The sequence below is a fragment of the Arachis ipaensis genome, chromosome B10 (genome assembly GCF_059453495.1).
Source record: "Arachis ipaensis isolate K30076 ecotype BB chromosome B10, ASM5945349v1, whole genome shotgun sequence".
Lineage (NCBI taxonomy): Eukaryota > Viridiplantae > Streptophyta > Magnoliopsida > Fabales > Fabaceae > Arachis > Arachis ipaensis.
The window spans coordinates 39,363,111-39,375,400 of record NC_142435.1 but is presented as its reverse complement, the minus strand read 5'-3'; the positions used below and the strand labels follow the sequence as shown (position 1 = coordinate 39,375,400).

The following is a 12,290-nucleotide window of genomic DNA, read 5'->3' as shown; positions in this document are numbered from 1 at the left end:
TCTTCTTCATCCATAGCAGGGACGATCTTCCCATTTTCCACAATATTATCTAAGCTGAAGAGAGACAGGTCGAGCTCGGGAGCAAGAACTCGGACCTGATCTTTCAAATTCTCATAAGCAGCAGTCACACTGCCCACGAGATGGCCCTAAAGCTCGGCATAGTCAGCTTGAGCAGATTCCAACCTCTCCCTGAGCTCTATCATCTCACCATAAGTCCGGGCATAGCTGTTCTTATGCTGCCGCGCCATCTCCTCAGCCAGATTTGCAGAAGCCACAGCCGCAGTAGCTCGAGCCTTCTCATTCTCCAAATCAAGCTCCAACTTGATCACCTTGGCATCCAGCTCATCCTTCAACCCGTTGATCCTATCAAATTCTGACTTGGCCTCCTCCATAAAAGCCTTTGTCGCGTGAACAGGAAGATCCTAGGCAGTTCGGAACAAGGCTGCTCCCATGTGTGCCAACTTAATACCACTTCGGGTAATAAAGTCTAGATGATGAAGAATGGATACATCATTAGTAGGGACAACACCATAAGGGGCAATTTGATGATCGCCAAACTCCACAGCATCAAAATCGGGGGCGTCCAGATTAAAAGGCTCAATAGTTCTCTGTCTTTTTGGAAGAGGGCCGGCAGTGGGAGAAGATATAGTAGCAGAAGTTTGGGGAGGATCAACCAAATGGACCTGAGGAGTAGGAATCACCCTCCTCGGCCTAGCAGTGCTCAAGACCAGCTTCTTAGGAGGAAACTGAGAAGATCCTTCCCCAGCAGCCTTAGCCGAGATGTTCTAGGCAACAGTAGCTTTCCTCACCTTCTTAAAGGCTGATGCACGGAAAACTTGTCTCGCAACAAATTTTCTTTGGCAAGTGTACCGAATTTGTCGTCAAGTAAAAAATCACAATAGAGTGAGGTCGAATCACACAAAGATTGATTGATCAAGCAACTTTAATTAGAGGAATGTTCTAGTTGAGCGAATCCAGGATTTGAGTTTAGAATTACAGAAAATAAAATGGCGGAAAGGTAAATGACAGAAAAAGTAAATGCTAGAATTAAAGAACTGAAAGTAAATGAATGAAGTAAATTGCAGAATTGAAATGGGAATGGGGGAATTGCTCCTAAAAGTAAGTAACAGAAAATAAAGAGAATGGGTAAGATCAGAAATGGGGAGTTCATTGGGCTCAGGAGATGTTGCATTCTCTGGATCAATTTCATTTTCATCTCTTCCTCAATCAATGCACTCATTGATCTCCTTGGCAATCTTAAGTGATTGAATTACAATTTCTTATAATTCAATCTCTCAAATCTTGATCAACAGCCAATTCCTTGGTCAATTGCTCATGAGAAGAGATGAAGTATGGTCACTGATTATACCACATGCATTTCCCAAATCAAGTGTTGAGAGGATTATAGTCACATATCCATCCAAACCCAATTTGGTCCAGCATGACAAAGCATTTCTAGCTTGATCTCTTCATTCCTCTTTCAAGGTTCAGAAGAGATTCAAGTATAAATAGCTTCTTTTCCAAGATAACTACCCAATTGGATGAAGATCGAAAGCTTTCAAGTAAAATCAAGAGAAAAGATAGAAGAAGAATAATGATAACTAGTATTGATCCATCAAATTACAACATAGCTCCCTAACCCAATGAAAGGGGTTTAGTTGTTCATAGCTCTGGAAAAATGAAAACAAAGATGGAGAATACATAATGAAACTAGAAGTGCAGAGAAAGTAAATACAGAGAGTAATTCTATGCCCAGAGGCTCCCTATATTTTCCAACTCCCCCGATTAATTCAAAGCTACTCCTATATATACTACTCTTCTACTCTTCTAGTTGGTTCTTCAAGTCTTTGGTCTGGGCCTTTGGATCTTGAGTTTGAAGCAGTTATCTTCTTCATTGGGCTTGGCTTTACTTACAGAGAGAAATTGTGAAGTGGGCAGAGACTTTTGCTCAGGACGTTAGTGGTGTTAACGTTTAGTGAAAATATGGGTTCGAGAACGTTAGTGACATTCAACTTTTTCACTAACGTTCCTTACCCAAGTAAGAGCCACGTTAACCTCAATGTTAGTGGCACAAACGTTGCCACTAACGTTGCCTCTTTGTCCTTCGTGCACATTATTGGGACTCAACTTTCCCGATAACGTTGAGAAGCCTTCCCATTCCCAACGTTAGAGTCCACGTTAACTTAGTTAACGTGGCTCTTTTAACGTAGGCTTGCCAACCTTCGAGAACGTTAGTGACACTTAACATTGTCACTAACGTTCCAATGTGCCCCTTAGCTCCCACGTTAGAGTCCACGTTAACTAGGTTAACGTGGCCTAGTTAACGTGGCTTCTAACGTGGCTTATGCTAGCCATCTCCAACGTTAGTGACAAAGTTGAGTGTCACTAACGTTGGTTCAACATTCCCTTATCCACGTTAGCTTAAGTTAACGTGGGAGTTAACGTGGCTCATGGTGGCATGTGTGGGCTCCTTCCAACGTTAGTGACAATGTTGGGTGTCACTAACGTTGGCGTCACCTCCCTTCCTCACGTTAGCTTCCACGTTAATTAGGTTAACGTGGGAGTTAACGTGGCCTAGAGTGACTTGGCCAACGTTGGTGATAATGTTGAATGTCACTAAAGTTGGCTTCCCCCCTTTCTTCTTAACGTTAGAGGCCACGTTAACTAAGTTAATGTGGACTCTAACGTGGCCACTTATAGCTTGGTCCAACGTTAGTGATAATGTTAAGTGTCACTAACGTTGGCTCCATTTCCTTTCTTCCATGTTAGAGTTCACGTTAACTTAGTTAACGTGACTCTTAACGTGGGCAATGATGGCTTCGAGAGCGTTATTGGCAACCACTTTTCTCATTAATTTTGCAAGTTACTCCCATTCCACGTTAGTGTTAACGTTAGTGTAACTAACGTAGCCATTAATGTGGTTCTTCTTTGCTTCCTTTGTCCTGAAATCAAGCAATAAAGTGCATCAAAGTTCTAGTCCAAGTCATGGGAAATACAACATCTAATTTGTCCTTAAATTCATGAAAAATCTTCATGAAATCATGTAAAGTGCACAATGTATGCTTGAATCAAGATGTAAGTGAATATCTACCCAAAACTAGCTTATTTTCTAATGAAATGCATGAAACTACCCTAAAAACAGTAAAGAAAAGGTCAGTGAAACTGGCCAAAATGCCCTGGCATCAGAACACCAAACTTAAAGCTTGCTTGTCCCTAAGCAAGTACTGGAACAAGAGAATGATGAATGGAATGCCAAGAGAAATGAGTCATTCTTGTGGAAGTCATGTCCCTGGTTTTATGGTGGTTTCATGCATAGCAACTTAGGCTCATTCCTGGCTTTCAGACCTTTATCATGTCATAGAATACTCACTGTGATTTCATCCCATGAGACTTTTATTCATTGATCCTTTTGTTGTTATTTCAGGGCTTATTTGTGTTCTTAGGGCTAAGTGTTCTGTAAGCGGGCAACTCTTTAAAATAAGCTTTCAGCCAACACTCCCGAACCAGTTGGTTCAAGGTGCTAGGTGTTGAAGCACCCCTAAGGACTTACTTGCTCAAGTCTCTCCCCCATACATACACACCACAGGCATATAGTTTATTTATTTTCTTTTCTTGAGACCTTGGTGTCCAGCACCTCTTTGGGTTACTAAATGTTCTGTAGTGAGGGTTACTCTTGATAGTGGACTTTCAGCTGATAATCCCGAGTTAGTTAACCCAAGTTACCAAGTGATAAGGCACCCCTAAGAGCTTATTCATCCAAGTAGATCCCTCACACAGGAACACCACAGAGACATGCCTCAAGATTAAAAACCATTGGTGCCTAGCCTTATTGCTTGTTCTTTTTTTCTTTTATTCCTCAACTTTGATTGTTCTTTCCCTTTTTCTTATTAGGATCTTCTTATTTGGCCAGTCTCATGGGGTGTGTTTCAAGCATAGCATTCCTGACAGATAGTTGTCTTCCCACCTTATGGTTGAACCAACTTAGCTAACTTATGACCATTCCATAAACTCATGAACTTACTCCATAGTATGAACTCCTCTCTGGTCTTTAAAACACTCATTCTCTTTTTATTTTGATTTAAAAGGACAAACATACAAGTAAGCAAAGTAAAGATGCAGTGACATAGAGACTAGCACACAGAGACCTTCTCGAAAAGAAACTTTAAAGACAGAATTTAAAAAGTTCAACTAACATGGAAGCATGTTCTATTTCATACAAGATCTTCCTTATTTAAAACATAGAAAAAGATGGACCAAAGAAGGAACTCCACCACCTTTTACTCTTGTGGATTCCCATGCTTTCCTCCTTGTTTGTCTTCTTTGTGTCCTCTTGCATTCCCTCTCATCCGTGCCAATCTTGCTTGCTTCCAATCCTCAAGTGCCTTCCTTTTGTGGTGTCCGAACCTTCTTCCTTTAATTGTCCAATCTATCTCTTTCAATGCTCCTTTTCTTTTTCCTATAACAATAAAATAAGAAAAATAAATATCATAAAAAGTTTTTAAACTTTTCGGCTAGAATGATAAAGAGAAGAAAATATTTTGTTTATTCATGAACTCCAACTAACTAACTAACTGTGTATCCTTATATGCACGTTTGTGGCACCATGGGGTGACACCAAACTTAGTTTGGAGCACTGTGATGAAAAGTTTTGTTCAAAGCTTCAAGACTAGCATGCTCTCAGTTGCATTCATGCTTTCTTGGCACGCTTTGAACACCAAACTTGTTCTTCACTATATACTGCAATATAAGGACTTTACCAAGTTTGGGTTGGAATTCATGAATATTGACTTATTCACTAGTAAAAGCTAATAAAACATGGGTTGCCTCCCATGAAGCGCTTCTTTAGCGTCACTAGCTTGACGTTTCTCCCTCATCAGGGAGGTTGATAATGCTTCAAGTCCTCCCCTCCTGCCTTGGACTTATATCCATCGGTTGTATCAATGATCTCCACATGTTCCAAGGAGAGAACTCTGTTGATAGTGAAGACCTTAGGTAACTGAGATGGTACAGTGGGGAGATTAGGGGGGATATCTGGGAAGTAAGCTGAGATCACTTTATCTCCTGGAGAGAAGCCTTCCGTAGGGATCTTCTTGTTCCTCCACCCTCTCGGTACCTTCTTCTTTGTCCCTTTTGATGCTGCCTTCATCTTGGCGACTTCTTCTTCTAAGGGAATTTTGTTGTTGTCTTCACATGCCTCTGGTGGTTTAGGTTCCTCCAGCTTCTCCTGGAGCTGTGACGATTGCTGTTTGCCTTGTTCATCATTCAGTGGGATTCTCAGATGTGTTGGTGGTGCTTCAGTGCTTGTTTCCTCTGTCAGCATCTCATTATGATCATTGCTTAGTTCTTTGTTTTCTTGGTCTGCTTCTTGTGAGAGTCTGAAGACATTAAAGCTGAGTCGTTCATCATGGATCCTCAATATTAGCTCCCCTTGCTCAACATCTATGAGTGCTCTGGCTGTAGCTAGGAATGGTCTTCCCAATATGATTGGCTGAGTGTGACTCTCTTTCATGTCCAAGATGACAAAGTCTGTGGGAAGAAAGTATTTCCCCACCTTTAACAACACATTTTCCACCACCCCTCTTGCTTATTTTTGAGTTTTGTCAGCCAGCCTGATGACTACATCTATGGGCAATATCTCATTGATCTGCAGCCTCTTCACCAGGGATAAGGGCATTAAGTTGATGCTTGCTCCCAAATCGCAGAGTGCTCTATCAAACATTGTTTCCCCTATGGCACAGGGGACATGAAAACTCCCTGGATCTTTTCTTTTCGTAGGCAACTGCGGTTGAATAAGGGCACTGCACTCCTTGTTCATCACTATAGTTTGGCCTCCCTTGAGTGAGCTTTTTCTGGGAAGCAGCTCCTTCATATACTTGATGTATGCAGGCATTTGTTGGATAGTCTTGATGAACGGTATGTTCACATGCAAAGATGCAAACAAGTCAAGAAATCTTGAGTATATTCTCTTCTTCACAGCACCATTGAGCAGTTGGGGAAAAGGTGCATAGAGTCTCAGTAGCTCCTGTTTTGAGATTTCTGGTTCTTGGTAATCTTTTTTCCTTTCCTCTACTGAGGTTTCTTCAGGTTGTTCTGACAGCTTGCTTGGCTTGTCCTTAGTCTCCTTATCACTTATAGTGACCATCTTGCAATCTTCCCATCTTACTTTCTTTGTTTCACCTCTTGGATTCTTTTGTGTCACTTGGGAATCCGTCTGTGGGCTTGGGAATTTGCTCAGAGAGATACCCCACTTGAGATTCCAACCTCTTGATTGTGTCTCCCTGGTTCTTGAAACTGGCTCGCACTTCCTCCTTGAACACCTTGTTGTCTTGAATCTCCTTGCTTATGCCTTCAAGTTAATTCTCAATCCTTGAGATTCTTTCATCAAATGATGATAGGTCAGGCTGAGGAGGGTTATTCTGGCCTTGATATGAATGTGGAGAGGTGTTGTTATGTGGGTGTTGATATGGTCTTGATGTGAAGTGTTGGGTGGCTGTATTGTTTGGATTTAGGCGTCTTTGATCAAGGCTTTGGTCTTGTTGATTTCCCCACCCAAAGTTCGGGTGGTTCCTCCATCCAGGGTTGTAGGTCTTGGAGTATGGATCATGGTTTTGCCTAGGTGAATTCCCAATGTAGTTGGCTTGCTCCTGACTACCCTCTGCTTCTTCATTCACTCCTTCTTGGGTTGTTGATGAAGTGGAGATTGCTGCTACTTGGTTCCTCTCCATCTTCTTGGTGAGGTCAGCTAGCTACTGGGTAATGAGCTTGTTTTAGGCCAGCAGAGCATCTACATTGTTTAGCTCCATTACTCCTCTTGTGTTCCCTCGTTCGGAGGCATAGAAGTAGTCGTTCTCTGCTACTGTTTCAATTACATCTATGGCCTCCTCAATGGTCTTCTTCTTTTTCAAAGATCCTCCGGATGAATGGTCTATTGCCTTCTTTGACTCATAGGAAAGCCCTTCATAGAAAATGTGCAGCTGCACCCATTCATTGAACATATCTGGTGGGCATCTCCTTGTTAGGTCTTTAAACCTCTCCCATGCTTCATATAGAGTCTCACCATCTTGTTGCCTGAAAGTTTGGACCTCAGCTCTCAGCCTATTGATTCATTGAGGAGGGTAAAATCTTGCTAAGAATTTGTTCACCACATCTTCCCAAGTTGTCAAGTTCTCTCCCTCAGTGAGATGAATGGTAAATAACAAAGAAAGAGTGGGGGGAAGGGAAGAAATTAACTAAAACAGGAAGTAAATGACTCAAACAGAAAATTAAATCAAACAAAAATAAAATGCTCAATCTAGTTATCCTCCAATCTAATCATTGTTGATGCACAATCAATCCCCGGCAACGTCGCCATAAACTTGATGCACGGAAAACTTGTCTCGCAACAAATTTCCTTCGGCAAGTGTACCGAATTTGTCGTCAAGTAAAAACTCACAATAGAGTGAGGTCGAATCCCACAAGGATTGATTGATCAAGCAACTTTAATTAGAGGAATGTTCTAGTTGAGCGAATCCAGGATTTGAGTTTAGAATTACAGAAAATAAAATGGCGGGAAGGTAAATGACAGAAAAAGTAAATGCTAGAATTAAAGAACTGAAAGTAAATGACTGAAGTAAATTGCAAAATTGTAAATGGGAATGGGGGAATCGCTCATAAAAGTAAGTAACAGAAAATAAAGAGAATGGGTAAGATCAGAAATGGGGAGTTCATTGGGCTCAGGAGATGTTGCATTCTCCGGATCAATTTCATTTTCATATCTTCCTCAATCAATGCACTCATTGATCTCCTTGGCAATCTTAAGTGATTGAATTACAATTTCTTATAATTCAATCTCTCAAATCTTGATCAATAGCCAATTCCTTGGTCAATTGCTCATGAGAAGAGATGAAGTATGGTCACTGATTATACCACATGCATTTCCCAAATCAAGTGTTGAGAGGATTATAGTCACATATCCATCCAAACCCAATTTGGTCCAACATGAGAAAGCATTTCTAGCTTGATCTCTTCATTCCTCTTTCAAGGTTCAGAAGATATTCAAGTATGAATAGCTTCTTTTCCAAGATAACTACCCAATTGGATGAAGATCGAAAGCTTTCAAGTAAAATCAAGAGAAAAGATAGAAGAAGAATAATGATAACTAGTATTGATCCATCAAATTACAACAGAGCTCCCTAACCCAATGAAAGGGGTTTAGTTGTTCATAGCTCTGGAAAATGAAAACAAAGATGGAAAATACATAATGAAACTAGAAGTACAGAGAAAGTAAATACAAAGAGTAATTCTATGCCTAGAGGCTCCCTATATTTTCCAACTCCCCCGATTAATTCAAAGCTACTCCTATATATACTACTCTTCTACTCTTCTAGTTGGTTCTTCAAGTCTTGGGTCTGCGCCTTTGGATCTTGAGTTTGAAGCAGTTATCTTCTTCATTGGGCTTGGCTTTACTTACAGAGAGAAATTGTGAAGTGGGCAGAGACTTTTGCTCAGGACGTTAGTGGTGTTAACGTTTAGTGAAAATATGGGTTCGAGAACGTTAGTGACATTCAACTTTTTCACTAACGTTCCTTACCCAAGTAAGAGCCACGTTAACCTCAACATTAGTGGCACAAACGATGCCACTAACGTTGCCTTTTAGTCCTTCGTGCACGTTATTGGGACTCAACTTTTCCAATAACGTTGAGAAGCCTTCCCCTTCCCAACGTTAGAGTCCACGTTAACTTAGTTAACGTGGCTCTTTTAACGTAGACTTTCCAACCTTCGAGAACGTTAGTGACACTTAACATTGTCACTAACGTTCCAATGTGCCCCTTAGCTCCCACGTTAGAGTCCACGTTAACTAGGTTAACGTGGCTTCTAACGTTGCTTATGCTAGCCATCTCCAACGTTAGTGATAAAGTTGAGTGTCACTAGCGTTGGTTCAACATTCCCTTATCCACGTTAGCTTAAGTTAACGTGGAAGTTAACATGGCTCATGGTGGCATGTGTGGGCTCCTTCCAACGTTAGTGAAAATGTTGGGTGTCACTAACGTTGGCATCACCTCCCTTCCTCACGTTAGCTTCCACGTTAACTAGGTTAACGTGGGAGTTAACGTGGCCTAGAGTGACTTGGCCAACGTTGGTGATAATGTTGAATGTCACTAACGTTGGCTTCCCCCCTTTCTTCTTAACGTTAGAGGCCACGTTAACTAAGTTAATGTGGACTCTAACGTGGCCACTTATAGCTTGGTCCAACGTTAGTGATAATGTTAAGTGTCACTAACGTTGGCTCTATTTCCTTTCTTCCACGTTAGAGTTCACGTTAACTTAGTTAACGTGACTCTTAACGTGGGCAATGATGGCTTCGAGAGCGTTATTGGCAACCACTTTTCTCATTAACTTTGCAAGTTACTCCCATTCCACGTTAGTGTTAACGTTAGTGTAACTAACGTAGCCATTAATGTGGTTCTTCTTTGCTTCCTTTGTCCTGAAATCAAGCAATAAAGTGCATCAAAGTTCTAGTCCAAGTCATGGGAAATGCAACATCCAATTTGTCCTTAAATTCATGCAAAATCCTCATGAAATCATGTAAAGTGCATAATGTATGCTTAAATCAAGATGTAAGTGAATATCTACCCAAAACTAGCTTATTTCCTAAGGAAATGCATGAAACTACCCTAAAAACAGTAAAGAAAAGGTCAGTGAAACTGGCCAAAATGCCCTGGCATCAAAGGCCTTCATGGAATCATTATTCTTAGCCATCTTTAAAAAAACATAGCAAAAATAAGTTACAAAACTAGAAGAAAAAAAACAAAAAAGCAAGTAAACAAAGCGAAGAAAAAAAAAGTTGACCACTACCAAGCTCAGCTCGGACAAGGGAAGGGTTCCCTAAGACTTTCTTTGTATCGAGATGGGGGGGTTGCCCCCAAATCTCCTTCAACACATTCACAAAATACAGTTCGACCTCATCAAGCATCTCCCACGAATATCTAGACACCACAACATTCTTTTGCCAACTTAAAGGAAAGGCAGGTTCATTGTTTGACTCTAAAAAAAATGGCTGAGCTCCTTCAAAAGCTCAGACCTTAAAGTAATAATTCTTAAAGTCCCTAAAGGACTCATCATAAATGGAAAAAACTTTCTTTCCCTGGGCGGATCGAAAAGAAACCCAAGAAGCTTTCTTTTTTGAAGAAATCCGAGGCTTAGTCAAAACAAAGAGATAAAGAAAGAGGGTTTGAGAAGGCTTAACATCTAGTTCTTGACACAGCAACTGAAAGATCTTAATAAAACCCCATGAGTTTGGATGAAGTTGGGATGGAGCTACATTACACGACCACAACAAATCGGTCTCGAAGGATGTAAAATGAATGGTAATGTTCATTTGGCTGAAAAAATAGTCATAAGCAAAAATATGTAGAACACTTATGAATCGTATTCAAGATCCTGTAGGAGAAAAATCTATATGTAAAGAAAGAAAAATATTCCTTTGCAAGGGACGAGGTCCACTTCTTGAAATACATCATAAAAGATGGAATCCTTTGCATGTATCATGGGAAAGTGAAGGTTATCAAAAAATGAGAGCAGCCATTAACTGATTAATAAGGTGTCTGAATTGAGGTCATTCCTTGGGTTGGCTAACTATTATCAAAGGTTTATCAAGGGATACTCCACCAAGGTTTTACTATTAACTGATCTTCTCAAGAAAAATTAATCTTGAGAATGGTCAAAGGAGTGTTAAAAGGCCTTTAATGAGTTAAAGGCTGCTATCACTGAAGGACCAGTACTAGCATTGTTCAACTACTCAAAGGTGTTGGAAATCCACACCGATACTTCTAACTACGCTATTGGAGGCGTTCTGATGCAAGAAGAACATCGTATTACCTTTGAGAACCTCAAGTTCAATTATACAGAGAGGACGATACACCATCCAAGAAAAAGAGATGACTACAGTAGTACATTGTTTGAGAACTTGGAATTATTACTTGCTTGGTTCACATTTTACCATCAATATAGATAATGTGACTACAAGCTACTTCCAAACTCAAAAGAAGTTAAGCCCCAAACAAGCTAGGTGGCAAGATTTTTTAACTAAGTTTGATTTCGAATTTAAGTACAAGCCATGTAAGACCAATATGGTAGTAGATACACTAAGCCACAAGGCTGAGTTGGCAGCCATTTCCACTATCAAGGGAGACATTATACGCACTATCAAGGAAGGGTTGCAACCTGATCTATTAGCCAAGAAGTTGGTAGAGTTGGCTAGAGAAGGTAAGACCAAAAGATTTTGCCTAGAGGATGACCTTCTGTATACCAAAGGAAGAAGCTTTTACGTTCCTAAGTGAAAAAATCTGTGGCAAAAATTGCTGAAGGAATGTCACGACATCAAGCGGGTTGGTCATCAAGGCCAACAAAGGGCCTTGGCACTCATTGAGTCTTCCTAATATTGACTTAGATGCGGGATAAAGTAGAGAGTTATGTGAAGACATATCTTGTATGCCAACAAGACAAAATTTGATAATGAAGCACCAAGTGAGTTGAAACCTCTGCCTCTACTGGAGCGACCGTGAAAAAGCGTCTCTCTATATTTCATCTTCGTTTTATCGAAGTCCAGAAATTTGGATCTATCCGCATAGTAGTGGAACAATTTTCAAAGTATGCTACCTTTATACTGCCCCTACTAATTGCACTGCAGAAGAAGCAGCACAACTATTCTTCAAAAATGTAGTAAAGTTCTAGGATTACCTAAGAGCATCATCAGTGATCGAGATCCACACTTTCACAGGACGATTTCGGACATAGTTATTCAAACTCTTTGGATCGGAGCTTCACTTCTCGACGAGTTTTCATCCTCAAACCATTTATTTTCAGTTCTCATACAATATGCAAAGTAGTGAGTCTACAAGGAAGAGTTCAATTGAGATTGTGACTAGACAACAGCCATTTACACCACACTCTCTTTCTTCTTCTTACTCGGGGAAGAGCCTTGGAGCTTATCACATTGTCAAATCTTGGGAAGAACAAGCAGTTGCCACTCGTTATTACCTTGACAAAGTCGTAAAGAGGATGAAGAAGTACGCAGACCAGAAGAAGAGACACGGTAGTTATCAAGTGGGAGATAAGATAATGATAAATTTCTTCGATAATAATTCAAAGCCTTTCGCAAGATTCATAAGGGCTTGATCAACAAATATGAAAGGTCATTTAAGATCACTGGCGTATTAGAGAGGTTGCTTACAAAGTACAACTCCCTCCCTCTATAAAGATCCATCTAGCCTTTTATGTAAGTATGCTTAAACTATATCATGGAGACCAAG

General features: G+C 40.5%; 1 non-coding gene across 1 annotated transcript; it reads left to right on the top strand.

Annotated features, from left to right (window-relative positions):
* Positions 1-6,990: 6,990 nt before the first annotated feature.
* LOC148579770 (small nucleolar RNA R71) lies at positions 6,991-7,097 on the top strand. Its single transcript, XR_015896160.1, has one exon. It is a non-coding gene; the product is annotated as a small nucleolar RNA R71 (small nucleolar RNA).
* Positions 7,098-12,290: the final 5,193 nt, after the last annotated feature.